At 40.6% G+C, this 20,390-nt stretch overlaps 1 protein-coding gene across 5 annotated transcripts in view; it reads left to right on the top strand.

The window, feature by feature from the left end:
* kdm4b (lysine (K)-specific demethylase 4B) overlaps positions 1 to 20,390 on the top strand; it is a 558,544-nt gene that overhangs the window by 42,623 nt on the left and 495,531 nt on the right. For all 5 annotated transcript variants that reach the window (XR_009516110.1, XR_009516111.1, XM_059991637.1 and 2 more), the window contains exon 2: positions 7,715 to 7,782. The gene's annotated coding sequence lies outside the window, so the exon portion shown is untranslated. The remainder of the gene's footprint in view (positions 1 to 7,714; positions 7,783 to 20,390) is intronic.

Below are 20,390 nucleotides of genomic sequence, written 5' to 3'. Positions count from 1 at the left end.
ATCCATCCACCTTGCCTGTATCTGACTGATTACTGCCCTTAACACCTGAATGAGGTACTAATGCATCAAAGGTGAAGATGAATCTATTGTTATTACTTGGAATTCACCAAGGCATCTTATTATGTTGGAGGAGAGGGATAATAAGTATGGCGACTCTGAAGTGTTACTCCTTCTGTTTTGTCTATAAACTGGATTTCATTAGACTTGACTTTGATAAAGGAAAACAGTGAATTTTGGGGCTGTGTTGAACAAAGGAGTCCGAAAATTGAAGGCGAATGCATTGTATTTTTAGGTTTTCTATAGACTGAATATGCTCCAGAGTGCTTCCTTTATCCTATATTCTGTACATCTTTCAGCATTGGTTTAGTAATGGTATTCTTGCTTCAGGCTTTGTATGTAAATCTCTGCAGGGACGAGTGTGTAATTCTAGCAGGTGTTTCTGTGTTGTACTCCGTAAGTGTTAAGCTCTCAGAGGTGCGCTCTTTTTAACGGATATTGGATTGAGGCTCTCTTTCCTTTTAGATAATAGGTTAAAATTTTATATCAGAATTTGAGGAAGAGCGGAGGCTGACTTCTCAATGATCTCTAGCCAACCAACATTATTAACAACAGATATCTTGATCTTCGTGAAACTGCTGTGTGAATTTTCACTATCATGCTTCCTGTATTGCAGCTGCTATGGTTGTAAATCATAATCCTTTTCTGTCTTCTACCCTTTTGACTTTTCACTGTCTTTTTTGTACTGTACCTTTGTTCCTTTAAAATCAGAACCCATTATTTTTTGTTGTAGTTAAAAATACTCAATTAATTGGCACAATCTCTGTTTTAATATTTTAGTTTGTATTTTTAATTTCAAGATACAGCCGGCTCTCCTTATCCACGGGTTCCGCATGCACGGATTCAACCAACCACGGATCGGGAAAACCCGAAAGTTCTCTTTCCAGCACTCATTGTTTGAGCATAGTTTGCGTTGTGTCTCGTTTGGCCACTACTTTGTTTCTGTGAAAAAATGGCTCCTAAAAAGCAATTAAGCGGTCAAAGCAATTCCTCAAAGGCTAAGACGATAACAATTCCTATAAACAACACACACAAAATGTTGGTGGAACACAGAAGGCCAGGCAGCATCTATAGGAAAAGTACAGTCCTGACGAAGGGTCTCAGCCCGAAACGTCAATTGTACTTCTTCCTATAGATGCTGCCTGGCCTGCTGCGTTCCACCAGCATTTTGTGTGTGTTGTTTGAATTTCCAGCATCTGCAAATTTCCTCGTGTTTGCGTAACAATTCCTTTAACAATGTTTCTAACTAAAGCATTTGTAATTGTGAAGTCTCAACCTTCAATGCGAGAAGATCCTCAGCCCTCAACCTTCACAGATCCTGACATTAGTATTATTGAGCCTCCTCTAAAGCGTCCTTATTCCCTAAACAATACAGTGTTATAGCTATTTACATAGCATTTCCATTGTATTAGGTATTATAAGTACTGTAATCTAGAGATGATTACTCATTTTTTGAGCATTGTTCGCCTCGCGTCCTCATTCGCTACATGTGTTGTGAGTGAGAGGAAGGAGTTTAAGGCTAGTAAGGGATGGCTGGCTAGCTATATAAAGTGCTACAGCCTCAGAACTTAAAGATCACGGGAGAATCGGGATCGGCTGATGCCGAAGCGTTGTCAGCGTTCCCAGAAGAGCTATGATGGTTGCATCTGTACTAAAAATGTACAGACTTTTTCTTGTCATTATTCCTTAAATAATACAGTATAACAACTATTTACATAGCATTTACATTGTATTAGGTATTATAAGTAACCTAGAGATGATTTAAAGTATACGGGAGGATGTGCGTAGGTTATATGCAAATACTACGCCATTTTATATAAGGGACTTGTGCATCTGCATTTTTTGGTATCTGTGGGGGTTCCCAGAACTAATCCCCTGCGGATAAGGAGGGCCGACTGTATTGACATCTTGCATTAGACACGATTCCCTGGGTAGGCTGTCATCATCTATGTTCCAACTCTTAATGACAATCTCTTTTCCAATGCCAGGTCTTTATCTCCAAATGTACCTAGTTTAACACTTTCATTAATTTAACTTGTCTCTCCCTATATCAATAAGTGCTTGACATCTTGCAATACTTGCCAGAACTCTTGTACAACTCCAGCTATTCTAATTTTTTTCTTGTCTTCTCACCATGAAATCCATGTTTTTATCTTCATCTTTGGATTGGCATTCCTGTTTGTCTGATTTGCTGCTGTAAAAGATCTTTAGAATACTTTCCTATTAAAATTTGCACTTTGGAGAGACAATGTCTGATTAGGGGGAGTAAGCATGGCTTTGTGCCTGGGAAGTCATACATGGTTAATCTTTTTGAAGAGGTAACCAAAAGAATAGATGAGGGATAAGGAGTGAATGTTGTCTGTTTTGTCTTTCGAAAGACCTTCAATAAGGTCCTGTATAGTAGTTTGGTTTGGAAGGTTAGGTTCCATGGAATCCAGCTAGATCTGGTAAGGTAGTTTCAAAACTGGCTTCGAGGTAGGAAGCAGAATGCAGTGATTGTAGTTTGTTTTCTTTTGGAATGGAGGTAAGTGAGTAGTGGTATGCTGCAGGGTTCGATGTTGGGACCTTTGTTATTGGTTAATCAGAAGTTTGCAGGTGGCGTAAAGTTAGATTGTGTTGATAGTGAGGCAGATTTCCGTAAGTTGAAGTTATCTTAGTCAGTTAGTGAAATGTGCTGAGGAGTGGTAAATAGATTTCAATTCAGATAAATATGAGGTGATGCATTTTGGAAAGTCAAACCAGCATAGGAGTTAAGACTATGAATGGTAGGTGACTAATAATAAGTACTTTATGGATCCCAAGTGCGAAATTCTTCCGTTACAGCAGCAACATTTAAAAACACACTTAGTGTGCAGACTTATCTAATAATAAAGTACAGAATAATATGCACAATAATGTACCAATGTGCAATAATGTACAAAATACTAAAACAGACTATTGTACTATGATGTGTGTTCTCCTGTTGCACAGAGGTGAACTGTTTTATATGCTTTTTGCATTTGGTAGAAAAGATTTTTTGTAATGATCCTTGTGATAGCAAAGCTGAATTAGTCTGTTCATAAAAATGCCCCATTGCTTATTCAGTAGGTATGGAGAGGATGTACCGGATTGTTCATAATAGATATCAGTTTGCTTAGTGACCTCCTCTCCACCACTAACTGAAAAGAAGTCCAGGTTGTAATGAAGGATGGATCCAACCTTTTTCATGAGTTTATTTAGTCTTTTTGCATCATCAGCACCGATGCTGCTCCCCCAAAATAAATCAGCAAAGAAGACCGAACTCACTACAACAGACTGGTAAAAGATCTCCAACATCCTGCTGTGTACATTGAAGGATCTCAGCTTCCGTAGAAAATAGTCTGCTCATCCCCTTCTTGTAAAAAGCTTTGGTGTTGGTTTTCCAGTCAAGTCTGTTGTTGAGGTGAACACCCAAATATTTCGACTGCTCCACCACTGCAACTTCTCCCAGAATGTATACAGGACTTGTCACAGTCCTCTTTCTCCTAAAAAATCAGTCACTATCTCCCTGGTTTTGGCACTCCACAAACTTGGAGTTCCCAGGATCTGTTTCCAGGCTTTCCTTTCCAGGACATCAGTAATTTCCTCCTCCTTCAAAGGATGGGGTTTCTCTTCCTCCACCATTGATGCTGTCCTTACCCACATCTTCTCCATTTCCTGAATGTCCATCATCCATCTTCCCAACTACCTTAACAATGATAGAGTTCCTCTTGTCCTTACCTACCACCCTGTGAGCCTCTGTATCCAACACATCTTCCTCCATCTCTAGAGGGATCCTACCATCAAACATCTTTACGTCCTCTCTCCCCCCCCCCCCCCCCCCAATAAGACCTAGGAGCAGATTTAGGTCATTAGCCCATAGAGTCAGCACTGCCATTCCATCATGGCTGATCATGGTTCTCGCTCAACCCCATCACCTGCCTTCTTGCCACATCCCTTGATGCCCTGACTGATCGGAAAACTATCAACTGCCTTAAATATACCCATGGACTTGGCCTCCACCACAATCTGTGGCTGAGCATTCCACAATTTCACCACTCCCTTGCTAAAAAAAAAATTCCTCCTTGCCTCTGTTCTAAAAAGTTGCCCCTCAATTTTGAGGCTGTGCCCTCTAGATCTGGATACTGCCACCAGAGGAAATGTCCTTTGCACATCCACCTTTTCTAGTCCTATCAACTTCCAATAGGTCTCAATGAGATTCTGCCTGCATTCTTCTAAATAAGTACAGGCCCAAAGCTGCCAAATGCTTCTCATGTGTTAACCACTCCTGGAAACATCCTTGGGAACCTCCTTGGGACTCCAATGACAGCACATTCTTTCTGAGATATGGGGCCCAAAACCGTTGACATTGCTCTAAATGCAGCCTGACTAGTGTCTTATAAAGCCTCAGCATTATCTCATTTATATTCTATTCCCCTTGATGTAAATGCCAACTTTGCATTTGCCACCTTTGCCACAGACTCAACCAGTAAATTAACCTTCTGGGAGTCTTGCATGAGGACTCCCAAGACTCTCTGCACCTCTGATGTTTGAAACTTCTTCCCATCTAGGTAATAGTCTGCATTATTGTTCCTTTTACCAAAATGCATTACCATACATTTCTGAACACTGTTCCATCTGCCACTTTTTTGCCCGTTCTCCCAATCCAAGTCCTTCTGCAATTGCATTGCTTCTTCAGCACTATGTACACTCCACCTATCTTCGTATCATCTGCAAACTTTGCCACATAGCCATCAATTCCATTATCCAAGTAGTGGTCCCAATACTGACCCCTGAGGAGCAAACCTAGTCACAGGGATTGTTCCCTCCATGATTCCCTTTTCCATTCGTTCTTCCCCACTTATCTCCTGGTACTTGCAGTGGCCAGAGTGCTACACCTGCCCATTCAGCTTCTCCCTCACTTCCATTTAGGGCTCCAAACAGTCCTTCCAGGTGAGGCAACACACTTCACCTGTGAATCTGCTGGGGTTGCCTATTGTATCTGGTGCTCCCATTGCAGCCTTCTCCTAAGTTGGGGGTTGCTTCGTCAAGCACCCCAGCTCCATCTGCCAAAAGTGGAACTTCTCAGTGGCCAAGCATTTTAATTGCAATTGCCATCCTGATATGACATGCTGGTCAATGGGCTCCTCTTGTGCCACCCTTAGGGTGGAGGAGCAAAACCTTGTATTGCGTCTGGGTAGCCTGCAACCTGTTGGCAGGAATATCGCTTTCTCCTTCCGGTAAAAATAATTTTCCCTCCCCTCCACTCTTGTATTCCCTACTCTGGCCTCTTACATCTTCCCTGGGGTCCCCTCCTCTATCAAATTCCTTTCTCTCCAGCCCTTTACCTTTTCTACCCATCTGGCTTCATCTATCACCTTCTGGCTATCTCCTTCCTCTTCCCCCCCTCCCCCCCCCCCCACCAATTCTGGCCTCTCTTTGCCCTTCCTTTCCAGTCCTGAAGAAGGGTCTCGTCCTGAAATGTTGACAATTTATTAATTTTCATAGAGATGACCTGCTGAGTTCCTCCAGCACCTTGTGTGTTGCTAAATACACTTCGTGTCCTTAATGAATGATTTACATTGACAATATGGTTTATACAGTTCTTAAAAATGTTCACATGGATTTGTATTGTGAGTTAACTAAAATAGATGTGGGCATGTGGAACAGTGATTGTATTATAATCCCGCAAAGAGCACACAGACAACTACAATTTAAAAAAAAAGTTATTCTCATGCTTGTACTCTCTCACCGAGATCACCAAAAAAGCATTTTCAATGGAGATTCCATCTCTGAGTATATTGAGTGAAGTAACTATTTTGCAGGATAACTGCTATAACCTTTGCACCGGGGCTTGAATACAAACTTGGCTTGTCAGCTAACTCTGCTAGCAGCCACATGACTCAGTGGCGAGAAGGCCACCTTTCATAAATGATATACTTGTAGGGTCAGTTTGATTTGGGGTTCAACCAAACAGGAACATTGGGAAATCCTATTAAAGGACCTCTATTTGAGAGAGTGCTGTGTAAGTACTGTCCATACATAATTACTGGTTGGCAAGAAATAACAGATCATGTACAGCATAACATTTGTAAAGAAAGTATATTTACCAAGTTTAGCTTTTTCAAACAGTGAATAGAAAAAAGAGAAGAAAAGGGCCCATTACAGTTAAACCAGTCTAAATGTGCACATAATTGTTGGAGCTCGTTTCAGTAGTGGTTGAGTGTACTGCTTTACTCACAGTACTGAATTCACATCGCCAATCACAGGTAGAGTTTTTCTTGGATTCTTCTGTCTCACGAATCACCCCTTCGGTTCGGGTCCTCCAGGTGTCCTCCCTGATCTCCTCTCCTCTGCATTTGCTGCCAATAGATGACAAATCTGACTAGTGTCCATCAGAAATATCTCTCTAGAGATCTGCCCAGATCTCTCTAGAACCTTTTCTCCATCCCACCATCCTGCTCGGCTGACACAATATTCTTAAGTTGAACAATATGGCTCCTTTAGCCAAAACCAAAATACTCTACCAGCAGGACATGCTGTTTTTACAGAAAACTGCAAGAATAAAATACAGTACCTCACAGCATAGCAGTTGAAATCTTAACCAGGGCGTTACATTTCTTATTCACAGTGTCAATGGATCAGCATAGTTCAACCAAAAATGTACATCTGAAGTCTCAGTTTGCCAGATCTCATGTAAATTCCACAATCTATTCCCTTTTGGGGAATAGTGTGATTTATATTATTCAATCTCATGCTTTATCAATGAAATAGTAACAAAGTTGCTATAACAAAGATTAAAGTACCACCTTAATCCATTTATGTTAAAGTATTTTTGATTGCTGTTTGATACTGAAGAAGGAATGTAGACCTGGATGTAATGAGAAGTGCGATTAGAATTTATTTTGATTGTCAAGCTGACAGATTATGCTCATTTCTAAACAATTATGTGTGATCATTTTTCTTGCTGGGCATCAAAAGACATTTAAAGGAATCATGTAAGTCAGGAATTGCTTCTTTTGAAATATGGTACAGGTGATTGGAACATAATCCAAATAAGCTTAATTGCACAATAATTAATTTGCCTGATAGTGCATGACTTCCAGAAATCTTCATGGTTTTCTGAAATTTTGTTTCAGTAGCTTAATGAGAAGGAAGTTTGTTATATTAAGTTATTCATACCACAAGGCCCTGATCTGGCTGAGTTAGCTAAGTTCAGTCAAGCCAGGAATTGAAATACAATTACTGTTGTGAATTGCTCAGGAATGTTAAATTATCCACTGATCTCGCATGTGGACACAGTCAGTGATCTCACATCTTTTAGTGGTCCAAGCTCAAAAGTATATCTTTATTATGACCTAAACTGATGGGTTTCACTTTGGCTGAAATACAGCTGAAAGGCTGTTTAGACTTGTTCCAAATATGGTTTTATCCATATTGGTGAAGTACCAGATGGTTGCTATGTGAAGCCAGGTGATAGGAGTGTCAATGATTTCAAGAGAAACTCAAGGAAAATGAGAAAATATGGTGATAAATGATCTATGTACCTTTTTAATAATCTTGACTATCTGCTTGGTATTTAATGCAATCTCACATTATGAAATGTTGCAAAACCATGTAATTGACCCTTTGTAACGTACCTCTCTATTCTTTTTTGCAGGTGCAAGCCACCTATTTATTTGTCGCATTTTCTCAAGAGGTAGTGTCAACTGTCTTCTAACAAGTACGGTAAGTAAAGTGTCACCTCTTATGAAGCATAAAACAGATGGTCAGAGATAATTTGCTGATCTCCTTGGAGATTTTGAGCTCTACCTGTGCACATGCTGTCCCTAAACCTGTTTCTGTTAGTTGGAATGGTGAGATTTGTGTTTCTTTATATAATCTCACCACACTTTAACTAAATAAACTGTACAATAATTAACTACAAGTGACTTGTAAAAAATCAGATAAACATGAGTTTGCAAATTGCATTACTGATTGCTTTTCTGAATTATTGTGTAATCTTTATTGAGCAACCTCCTCCAGCCCTTTTTGTGGTATTATTACGTATGTCTGTACTTCTGCCAAAATGTCAGGTCATAGCAGGTTTGATATTCCTTTAATTTGCCAACTCAAAGCAAAGTACCTTCCGGATGAATCTGCTGGTCATGTCTCTGTGCCTTTGAATTTAAAGTCAAAACAGAGCTTCCTTGTTAATTTATGCTCCTGTTTTAACACACAGTATTGAGTTGGTGTAACACCTATTGGTTACTGAAAAGAATTGGGAGCCACAACTCCTGCTGATACTTCATTACCTTGTAAGGGCCTAGTGCACCATATTTTCCAGTTTAAGGAGAAAAAAAAGAATAAATATAATTTCACCTCATGATGGGTTACTTCTGATTCTAACAGAATTGTGAGCATCTGGATGAGCAAAGATTGACTGCTTCTGCTTGTATACTGATGTAGTTGTTACCTGCCAGACTGTTGAATAAGTTTAAAAAAAAATCCCCTGGATATTTTTTTTTAAGAACCATGAAACCATGAGTGAAATATGCATAACAGGATATAGGAGTAGGGCTGGCTCCATCCAACATTTCTTTCTTGTTCTTTTGCCTCCAAACCTGACTTCAGTAGCCAGATTGATTTGGGAGATGATTGGGTGGGAGGAGTGGGACAAAACAGCATTGCCAGAAGAAAGGGGTGGTGAAGGGACTGAGCAGTAGGAATGTAAAATATATCTGGTTGGAGGGGGTTGGGGTGGGAAGGAGATTGCACTTTCATTCTCTTTCAGTGACTGAATATGCTTGGCCTTTTAATTCTAAGCTGATATCAGTATTACAGAGAAGGTGTGTTTCAACATTCCCAAGGGCATTGTATGGTAGAAAATGAAGCAAGTAATGTCAAATGAACATTGCCATCATTGAACACACACACTCAGCAACCATGCTGCAGTGTGTTATAAACATAGAAGTGTCAGCAGTAGTTATTACCTGTGGTTTTCTGCCTTGACCTTCCAAGCACAAATACAGGCAGTTCCCGTGTTACGTAAGAGTTCTGTTCCTGAGAATGTCTGTGAGCTGATCTTTCTGTAAGTCAGAAATGTCAGTTTTCTATAACTAACATAGAGAATTGTTTAATGTAGTCTTGCTATAATTTGATTCCATTGAATAATCACCCCAACTGTATCCATAATTAGACTAATTGAATATATACTGTATACAGTAATGAATACCATGGAATGGATTATCAGTAGCTTGAAAATGCTTTAAAGATGTATGGGAGAATTTGTGTAAAGTTGGATTCCATATCCTGGGGAACTCTGTACTCCATTGTCTGCTTTGCATTTTAGGATGAGGTCAGAACATCTCTGGTGATGTCTAGCCTGTATCAGTATAAATCTATCTCCTCTACAAAGATGGAATAAACAGTTTGTTTTGAATACTTTTAAATTTTTTGGTCATTAGTGGAAAACCTTATCAGTTTCCTTTTCCATGTATCCAGCACTGGCATGTAGTTCTTCCAAGTATTTGTTTGAATATATGAGCGTTGAGATGTAACATGTAGGGTTATTGCAGAAAACAAGAACTGTGGTGTAGCAAATTGGTGAGGATAGAAGATTGTCTGGCTTACAGGAAACAATAGGCATAAATGTATTTTATAGTTGGCGGATGTAAAAAAAAAGTAGTAGGTCCCAAAGGTGATGCTGAGGCCTCTGCTTTTTATAGTTTATATAAATGACTTGCGTAAATGTACTGAAGGCATAGTTGTTAAATTGTCTAATGGCATAAAGTTAAAAAGGAAAAACTTGTAAATAGGAACCCACAATGAATGTGTGTTCTCAGCAGGACAGGTGTCAATCTGAAATTATTAACCTGCTCAGTTGAGGAAAAACACCAGAGGCACGAAATTAGCTCTGAAACAGTTTTTATTCAGAGAGGAGTTGGCAGCCCCACACACTTCGGGCGTAAGGTAGCCAACTCCCAATTTGTCGGTTTACAAAGGTCATACTTATACCCAAAAGCAGGGTACTACATTCACAAACATGGTTACCGATTCAAATTCATCAATTGAATGGCTATTGCATAGCTAAGCACGCAAAATACTCGGAATAAGCATAGACGCAAGCGTAATACTTGGAATGGGTATGGACGCAAGCAAAACACTCAAAATAGGTATATAGCTAAAAATACTTTGCCAACCACATTGTCTTGTGGTCACAGGTTCCCTTTTCTTTGTGGTTGCCACATGCTATCCGGAATCTTATCTTAGCTACTTCTCCAATAATGTATCCTCCCCCTGGTTCTGTCTACATATTTTGCTACACTTACCCCTCGCCCATCCCTTCTACACGTACCCCTTACCCTCTTCACATTCTCATAGGCAGCACAGAAATTCCTTTACCAATGTAATTTCCCGGTGGCACTCCTCTACATTGGTGAGAACTGACGTAAATTGGAGCACTGGTTTGTCGAGCACCTCCTCTCTGCCTGCCAAAAGTGGAATTTCCCAGTGGCCAACTATTTTAACTCCTATCTCCATTCCCATTCTGATGTTGTCAGTACATGCCCTCTTCTTTTGCCATGATGAGGCCACTCAAGATGGAGGAGCAGCACTTCATATTCCATCTGAGTAGCTTATGACCTGATGGCATGAACATTGATTTTTTTTCCTTCAGGTAATTCCCGCCCCCCCCCCCCCACACACACACACACTTCACTGGCTTCTTACCTATTTTCCTGTTTATTACCTCCCCAGGTGCCCCTCCACCTTCCCTTAGGTTCCCTGTTTTCCATCCCTTTACCTTTTTGCTCCCACCTGGCTTCATCTATCATCTTCTAGCTCGCCCTCCTTCCCTTCCCTTCACCCCCACCTTTTTATTGTGTTTTCCCCCTTCCTTTCCAGTCCTGAAGAAATTTCTCGGCCCGAAACGTTGACTGTTTATTCATTGCTCCATTCATTCATTCATTGCTGCCTGACCTGCTGAGTTCCTCCATTATTTTGTGTGTGTTGCTCTGAATTTCAAGCATCTGTGGAATCTTGTGTTTGTAAAGAGGAAATAAGGCTACAAAGCGTCATTAAGAGAGCTAGCAAAGATTTCGCTAAAGCAATAAAGTTTGAGAAAATTTGAAAAAAAAATTTAAATAACCAACTTTGGCATTGATGGGATTGCAGAATTTTGAGGTGCAGGAAGATTCGGGTACCTGAGTACAAAAAGATTAGTATGCAGCTACTGCAAGTAAATAATAAATCTGATAATGTTATTGTTTATTACAAGAGGCAATTGAATACAAGTATTGCTTCAGTTTTCCTTCATTAAGGGGGTAACGTCATTATGTTGGTCTCCTCATTTAAGAAAAAGTGTTAATATGTTGGAAGCAGTTCAAAAAAGCTTTACTAGTTTAGCACCTGGAGTGGGCAGTTTGCATTACGAGGAAAGGTTGGATAGGTTAGCTTGTAACTGTTAGAATTGAGAAGAGCCTTGAATGTGGAAAGGTGTTTCCTCTTTTGAGAGAGTCACTTTCCATTTAATCCATTATGTCCTTCGTTCTGCAGACACCCCCCCCCCCCATTTCACCATCAATTAGATTGCATTGTTTTCAATACACAGAATTGTACATAGAGCTGAATTTTCATCATGATCTTGGTTGTCTTGATTTTGGCCCTCTACTTCCTACAACCTTTGAGTTGAACATCTGCTAGTCACACCTTTCTTTCCAAATCTTATTCCTCATAATCTATTAAAACCACCACACCTTCTCTTTCACATTTCTACCAGACTTAAGGTCTGGTGTGGCTAACAGATGGTGTTGCAGTTCATAATCATATCTGGTTAGATTGTAGAATGATGTGGTACTGTTTAATTAAGCTGCTCATTATTTTAGGAATGCAGAGGTTAAATTCTCCGCTGGATAATTCACATCTGTCTCCCAACCTGATCATCATCTAACTCAGTGGGTTAGAAACTGTCACATCAATAGGGTTGTAAAGAGAGATTTTGGCACATTGGCCTTCATTAATCAAGTTATTGAGTACAGGATTTGTGATGTTATGTTGAAGTAGTATGAGATGTTAGTGAGGCCAAACTTGGAATATTGTGTTCATGTTTGGTCACCTATTTAGAAAAAAGTTATCAATAAGATTGAAAGAACACAAGAAAATTTGCAAGGATCAAGCACGAGGGAATCTGTAGATGCTGGAAATTCAAACAGCAACACACACAAAATGCTGGTAGAACACAGCAGGCTAGGCAGCATCTATAGGGAGAAGTGATGTTGACGTTTCAGTCCGAAACGTCGACATTACTTCTCCCTATAGAAATTTGCAAGGATGTTGTCTGGACTTGAGGACCTGAGTTACAGAGAAAGCTTGAACAGGTTATTCCCTGGAGCATAGGAGAATGAGGGGAGATTTGATAGAGGTAGACAAAATTGAGGGGCATCCAAAGAATAAATGCAAGCAGGCTTTAATTGCAAGTTTGGCTGAGACCAGAAGTAGAGATCATCGGTTAAGCATGAAATGTGAATTATTTAAGGCAAACCTGAGGGGGAACCTCTGCACTCAGAGGATGGTGCCACTGCTCAGAAGCAGTGCATGCAGGTTTGATTGCAACTTTTATCAAAATATGGATCGGATGATATAGGTGAGATTGTAAGTGAAAACGTTTCAGAGTTCACAAAAATACCGGTTTCCTGGGGGTGGGGGGGAAGCAAGCTGCTGTAGGAACTTAGTGGAGTAGGCAGCATCTTTGTAGGGAAATGGACAGATGATGCTTTGGATCGAGACTCTTCTGGACTGTGAGTAGAAGAGAGATGTCCGATATAAAAAGGGGGAAGGGTCGGAGAAGAGCTGCTAAGCGATTGGTGGACTTGGATGTTGAGTGACTGACTAGCAATTGCAGTCAGGTGGAAGAAGATAATGACAGAGGATGGGAGTAATGTGTGGGACATCAAAGGGCTACAGACTAATGGGATCTGATTTTACAAAAGTGAAGAGGAACCAAGTAAGGGAGATGGGGAAGGCAGACAGGAACAGTGTGGGGAGGGGACCCACTGGGAGGAGTGTGTGGAAGATGGCAGATGAGGTTACATGTATATCAAAAAACGTACAACAAAATGTATCGACAGAAGCATGGTGACACTTGGTGTCACAATCCTCACTAATTTGATTTGACGTAAACTATGCATTTCACTGTATGTTTTGATGTACATGTGACAAATAAAGCTAATTGTTAAGAAAATCTTCAAACTAATCAGATTAAGAAACAAAACATCTGTCCCAAACTGTGCATTAAATTCAGACTCCGGTTTATCTATCCCATGTACATAGAAATATACAGTGAAATGGATCATTTGAGTTAACAAATAACACACTCAAGGGTTACATACACACTTGGGGGTATCCCACAAATGTCGCCAACATTTTGGTACCAGCATAGCATGCCTGCAATGTTCAAAAGAACAAGATGGAATATGACAAAACAGAATCCAGCAAGCGACAAAACAAATGTCGAAACAGGCCCCATTCCTCCCTTCCAGTGCACGGCCATGTAGCGGCATGGATGCATCTTTAACAATACCCTGATAGCAGGAGTATTCATCTGTTGGCTTTACCATGTAATTTCAATGGGACTATTGACTATACTCTTCCCACCCTGTCTCCTGTAAAAATGCTGTTTATTCCCTCTTCTCAGCTCCTTCGTCTCCAACACATCTCTTTCCAGGATATGGCTTTTCTTTCCAGGACGATAGAGATGTCCTTTCCTTCAAAGATTGGGTAGGGTTTCCCTTTCTCCACCATTGATGCTGTCCTCACCTGCATCTCTTCCATTTCCTGAGTATCTGCACCACCTCATCTTCCTGCTGCCTTTATGATAACGTTCCTTTTGTCCTCACCTACCGCACTATGAGCTTCCGCATCCAGCTTATCTTCCACAATCCCTAAAGGGATCTGACCACCAAACATACCTTTACCCCTCCCCACTCTCTGCTTTTCTGCAGGGATTGCTTCCTCCACGATTCCCTTGCCAATTTGTCCTTTCTCACCAGTTATCTATTGTGTCTGGTGCTTTCAATGTGGCCTCCTCTACGTTGGTGACATCCACTGTAAATGGTGGGGGAGGGGTAATTTGTCGAGCATCTCTGCTCCATTTTCCAAAAGCGGAACCTCTTGGTGGCCCAATATTTTAATTGGATTCCCATTCCAGCTCCAACATTCCAGACCATGGCCTCCTGTTGTTCCACAATGAGGCCACTCTCAGGGTGGAGGATCAACACCTTGTATTCTGTCTGGATATCCTCCAACCTGATGGCATGAACATCAATTTCCCCTTACAGTAAAAAAAATTGCCCTCCCCTTCCCTCTCCTATTCCCTATTCTGGTCTCTTATCTCTTCTCTCCCGCCTATTACCTCCCCTGGGGGTCCCCTCTTCCTTCCCTTTCTTCTATGGTCCACTTCTCTCCTATCAGATTCCTTCATCTCTAGCCCTTTACCTTTCCTCCCCACCTTGCTTCACCTCTCACCTTCTATCTATCCTGCATCCCCTCCCCACCCAACTTTTTATTCTGGTATCTTCTCTCATCTCTTCCAGTCTTGAAAAATGTCTTGGCCTGAAATTTCGACTGTTTAAAAATTTCCATCGATGCTGTCTGACCTCCTGATTTCCCCTAGCATTTTGTGTGTGTTTATTTCCTGAAGACTGATTCTGGTTTTAGTTGATCCATTATTATGCTATCTATAAATTTCATAACCAACAGGCAGGTTTTGAGGATGGGGGAGGAAAAGAGCAGGGGAATCGGAGCCACAGGGCTAAGGGGAAAAAGAGATGGGGGAGGGGAATAGAGGGTGTGTAGTTACTGAAAGTTATAGAAGTTGATGTTCATGCTGTGAGGCTGGAGATACTAAAATGAAGGGCCTGATGAAGGATCTCTGCCTGAAACATTGACTTTTTACACTTTTCCATAGATGTTGCCTGGCCTGCTGAATTCCTCCAGCATTTTGTGCATGTTGAAGGGAAGATGTGCCTTGTGGTGGGATTCTCTTGGAAAAGAAGCTGGGAGGTGATGGGTAGAAGTGACAAAGGGCTGAAGAAGATTGAACCTGATAGGAGAGGAAGGGGAAACATGAAGAAATCTGCAGATGCTGGAAATCCAACAACAACACACACAAAATGCTGGTGGAACACAGCAGGCCAGGCAGCATCTATAGGGAGAAGCACTGTCAACGTTTCGGGCCGAGACCTTTCGTCAGGAGAGGAAGGGTTGTTTTAGTGATATGGATGCTTGTGACTAATGGTTCCCCACAGGGATTGGTACTGGGGACCCTTGGTGTTTGTAATTTATGTGAATGATTTGGATGAAGGTGTGGGAGGCAAGATCAGTAAATTTGTAGATGGCATGAAGATGCGGGGTTCTTGATAGCAAGGAAGATGGTCTTGGACTGCAGTGAGATAGGCGATGTGTTGGTGAAATGGACTAAAATGGCAGTGGAATATAAGCCAGACAAATATGAGGTGATGCATTGTAGGGGTAGTTATGAGGCTAGGATATACAAACATAAATGGGAGGGATTTCAGGAATATTGAGGAACAGAGGGACCTTGGAGCACCTCCATAGATCTTTGAATGTGGAAATGCAGGAGGATAATTTGCTTGGGAAGGCTTTTGGGATGTTATCCTTCCTTAGCAGTGCATTGAATACTGAAATAAAGCTTGGTTAGATCGGAGCTTGAGTGCATCCAGTTCTGGTCTCCGCACTACAGGAAGGATGTGATAGCACTGAAAAGAATTCAGAGGAGGTTCACCAAGATATTTCCTGGGATGGACCAGAACTGTTCTTCCTGCAGGGCAGGAGGTTAAGAGAGGACATGACTGAGGTCTTTAAAATTATAAGGGTTATAGGTAGAATAGATTATAGGAATCTTTTCCCATGTTATAGTAGATAATACCAAAGGACAGTGATGTGGGTAAGAGGGAAGAGATTCAAAGCATATATGAGAAGGACCTATTTACTCAAACTGGTAATTGCCAGAGAGAATGGTCACCGACTGGTTAAGAGCTGGGTCACTGATGTAATTTAAAAACTCTTAAGATGATCACTTGTGTTGCTAGGGATAGATGGCCAAGGATAAAGTACTGGACAGTGGGTTTAATTTAAATGGTACCCACTGGTCGGCTTGGCATACAATTCAGTGATTTTTTTGATTCCTTCAATCTGGTGACTTGCATCCGTACTCACAGATGTAGTCTGCTCTAAACCAATCCTAGATTAGAAATGTTTTTCAAAGCACTGGCCCTGTCAGTTTATATTGTGACCTTAACCCTCCAATTTCCTATCGCCTTAATTCACTCTTCCAGTGCAGTCCAGCATTAGACTGAGGATCAGTATTTCATATGCTAGCAAGGCACCTCAGGACTCTATCAAATTCAACATTTTGACATAACTCCCCATTTATATCAGTGTAGTTCTGCTTTAAGGTTATCTATTAATGCGATTAACTCATTTTTTTCTTGTTATTTTCAACATCCTGCTTTTGGTTACAAATTTTAGGAACAGCTCTGACCTATATTTCATAGCTGTTTACAACTGCATGTCCCTCTGTTTGCTTTCACTCAGTTCTTTATCTAGAATTGCTGCCGAGGCAGCAGCATAAGTCAGAATCTTGTAGCTTTGTGGTGATTTGCTATTTTTAAAAATAAATCATTCATTACTCACTTGATTTCTAGGTTGAGATACTGCAGAGCATCAAGAGAAATTAAGTGTTAGAATTGGGTACAAATAGCACAAGTTATGCAAGTTGAGATAATAAATTGAAAGGGTAACTTCTCTCATTCCAACACTGAATTGCTCTTACAACCTGTGGACTTACTTTCAAGGACTCTTCATCTCATGTTCTTGATATTTATTGCTCATTATTTTTTTTCTTATGGTAATTGTACAGCTTATTGCCTGCAGTTGGTTGCTTGTCCATCTTGTGTGTGGTTTTTAATTTATTCTATTGTGTTTCTTTGTATTTACTGTGAATGATTGCAAGGAAATGAATCTCATGGTGATTTTTGATAATTACGTTGAACTTTAAACTTGGGTGTTTAGAATTACAGCCTGTATTAATTTGAATGAAAATACAGATTAGTATTTTTGTTGGCTTTGCTTATCCAAATGAGCATTGTGCTGGGGAAAGAATTTGGAGTGGTATGGCATATGGATGCTACTGGATCAGTGCTCGTATAGTTAGCCTCTGGCAGTGTTAGAGAAACTGAATCTAAGAGTCTTAGAGCAAGAATTGTTTTGTGATTGTGTTGTTTTTATTTACTAAGTAAACAATCAATAGCACAAGATGTTTATCATCTTGTGATATGTCAAGGGTTGGCCATTAGTTTGAAAAGTTTGAAAATTTGTATCCTCTTGTGTATAAATCTACAATCTGAATTTTTAAAAGTATTTTTGCTGGTTTCCTAATGTGTGTCCAAGTGTTAAATTTGCCAACTACTTTAGAGTAAAGCCTTTCCACCACAGAAAACACTCTGTAGACATCACCAGATTGAATGACATCATTAGACAGTGTTGCTAAACTGAACCATTATTGTGGAAATTGAAAACTCTCAGTTTTACTGCCAGCTTTCTCTGTTGCATGGAGAGATTGAGTTGCCTGGGATTGCACTCACTGGAATTCAGAAGAATGAGAGGAGATCTTATAGAAATATAAAATTAATGGAAGGGATAGATAAGATAGAGGCAGGAAAGTTGTTTCCACTGATAAGATGCTCAAATGACGAGTGCTGGAGAGAGACCGAGGACCTGTGAAATGGCGGGAGGCTACAGCAGGGTATGCCTACACACCGCTTCATTTGCGTGGATTAAGTGTAGTGCTCGATGTGTGGCAAATTCAGGTTTTGCTTTTTGGAACTTCCTGGAATTTTTTTGGAATATTTTTGATCTTGGGTTGGTTGAATCTGTGGATGTGGAACCCGCGGATACGGAGGGCCGACTGTATACAGTTATCAGACTGCAGTCTGATTCCCATGCAGGGGTCTGGTTTTCACTTCTTAGGAAAACTTCTGGTTTTCCCAGGAAAGCATGTAAATTTGAGAGGAGGTTGCTAGAATGGAAAATTTATCGCAACGAAAGATGGGAATAGTTAATGTTTTAATAGAGGAAGGAAGTTGAGGGGAGATTTACTTGAAACATATGAAATAATAAAGGGCTTAGATTAAATAGGAAGATTTTGTTTTTGGATCCTCTGTCCTGGAGAAACGAGGGGATGTAGACTTAAAATAATTCATCTAGTAGGTCCAGAGGACCACAAGGTATTTACGATGTTGGTTTTGTACCACGTTAGAGATAGTCATGTGCAGAGAATTGCATTCTTTTTTGTGGTCTCTCTTTTACATTTCAGAATCCATTGTTGATTGGTTGGTTCAGGCAAACTGAGATCCACCTCAGGTTGGATTTGACTCTTGTTGACTGAAATGTTGACAGAGGCAGGAACTCTTATCACTTTTAGTATTTGCATCTGAAAAAATGTGACTGGATCAGTGCTGGTTAATTATCTTTTGGTTAGTATGGATACCATGGGTCACATGATTAACACTTGTAAAATATTCAAAAAAGTAGAATGGTATAGCATTCAGGTCCTTCAGCCTACGCTGTGCTAATCTTTTAACCATCCTTAAAATTAATGGAGTACTACCACCACACAAAGACGTCATTCATGCTCCTACTTGAGCACCTTTTGTATCTGCCTCAATCACAATCTCTGGCAGTGCATTCCACGCACCTACCACCTTCTGTAAATAAATAAATAATAACAAATAAGTAAAAATGAAATAAAAGCTATTTTGCCAAACTACTACTTCCAACAACTTCCACTTTACTTTCCTCCAATCACCTTAAAATATGTCCATTTTTGCACTGGAAAAAGGTTCTGGCTGTCCACTGTTAATGCCTCTTATCATCTTGTACACCTTGATCAAGTTACCTCTCAACCTCCTCTCCAAAGAGAAAGCCTAGCTCACTCAATCTTTCCTTGTAAGACATTCTCTCTATTCCAGGCTGCATCCTGGTAAACCTCTACTGCCCCCTCTCTAAAGCTTCTACATTCTTTCCTATAATGAGACAGCCAGAATTGAACTCAGTACTTCATGTGTGACCTAACCACATTATCTTCGAGCTCTTGAACTCAATTCCTAGACTAAAGAAGGACGATGCACCATGCCTTAACCATCCAACAATTTTGAATGATTGTGCGTGTGAACTCCAAGATCTCTTTTCTTCCACACTGTGAAGAAACCTACCATTTACCCTGTACTTTGCCTTCAAGTCTGACTTTTTAAAGTGCATTCCTTCACACGTTTCCAGATCAGACTCCATCTGTCACTTCTCAGCCCAGCTGAGAGTCCTCTTAATGTCCCATCGTAACTTATCTAGTCGACCTGTCTTCATATTGTGCCAGGAATGGATCCTGAACATGTCGTGGTTTCTCGTGCCCCACAAACGACCAGGAGACGCAGAAGATTCTTCAAGAAGGGTTGAACTTTAAGTTGCAAATCAAAGCTGAGACAGTCATTGAGCTAGTCGCTGATTGCCCACTGATCCTGTACATAGCATTTTTATAGCAATCTCCTGGTTTAGTTGCATTACCATATCCAATCGGTCTACAGTTGCGTATCACAAGTACATCGGCCACTATTGTTTCTACCCATTGACTTAATCATGTTCTAATCTACATCTCTTAGCTACCTCTCATTAACACCCCATTATCTTCTACATTCTTAAGATTTCATTCTCCTACTAAGTTGGATACATGCATAGCAAATAGCAAGTTCAAAGCTGACTACATAGTTTTGGTTACACAGCAAACAATGCAACTTTTATACTCCAATATATCTCCCCTTTGTCTCACACAGAGAAAGAAGACTAAGAGTCCACACACAAGAGCCCCAATAAACTCAAGCACTTATTCCCAAATCTTGGGTTAAACTATAATTTTCTGCGCCAAGACCTCAAAGTATTCTCTCCCTGTTACCCTGGGCCGCTGAGCCAAAAACCTGTCCCTTTGTACCTGAGACAGGGAAAAAAAACTCAGAAGCCCTTACAATCTACTCCCACATTGTCATTTTGCTCTTGTTCATCCTGCAGGTGTTGTAGGCTGTAACGATACATTTTTGGTGTTTCTTTCTCCACTAAGCTTGCTTCAGTAATTGCCACGAGCATCGGACATTGTTTGGTTGCAGCACGCACTACAAGAGACTTGAGATAAGGAAGAAAACAGCACAGCACAAGCGCACCACTCAACAATACAATACTGACAGTTATTGCCATTTTAGTCAGCCATGCTCCCCATTCTCCGAGTCTACTTT

The sequence above is a fragment of the Hypanus sabinus genome, chromosome 16 (assembly GCF_030144855.1).
Source record: "Hypanus sabinus isolate sHypSab1 chromosome 16, sHypSab1.hap1, whole genome shotgun sequence".
Taxonomy (NCBI): domain Eukaryota; kingdom Metazoa; phylum Chordata; class Chondrichthyes; order Myliobatiformes; family Dasyatidae; genus Hypanus; species Hypanus sabinus.
This window is presented reverse-complemented; position numbering and strand designations above follow the sequence as displayed.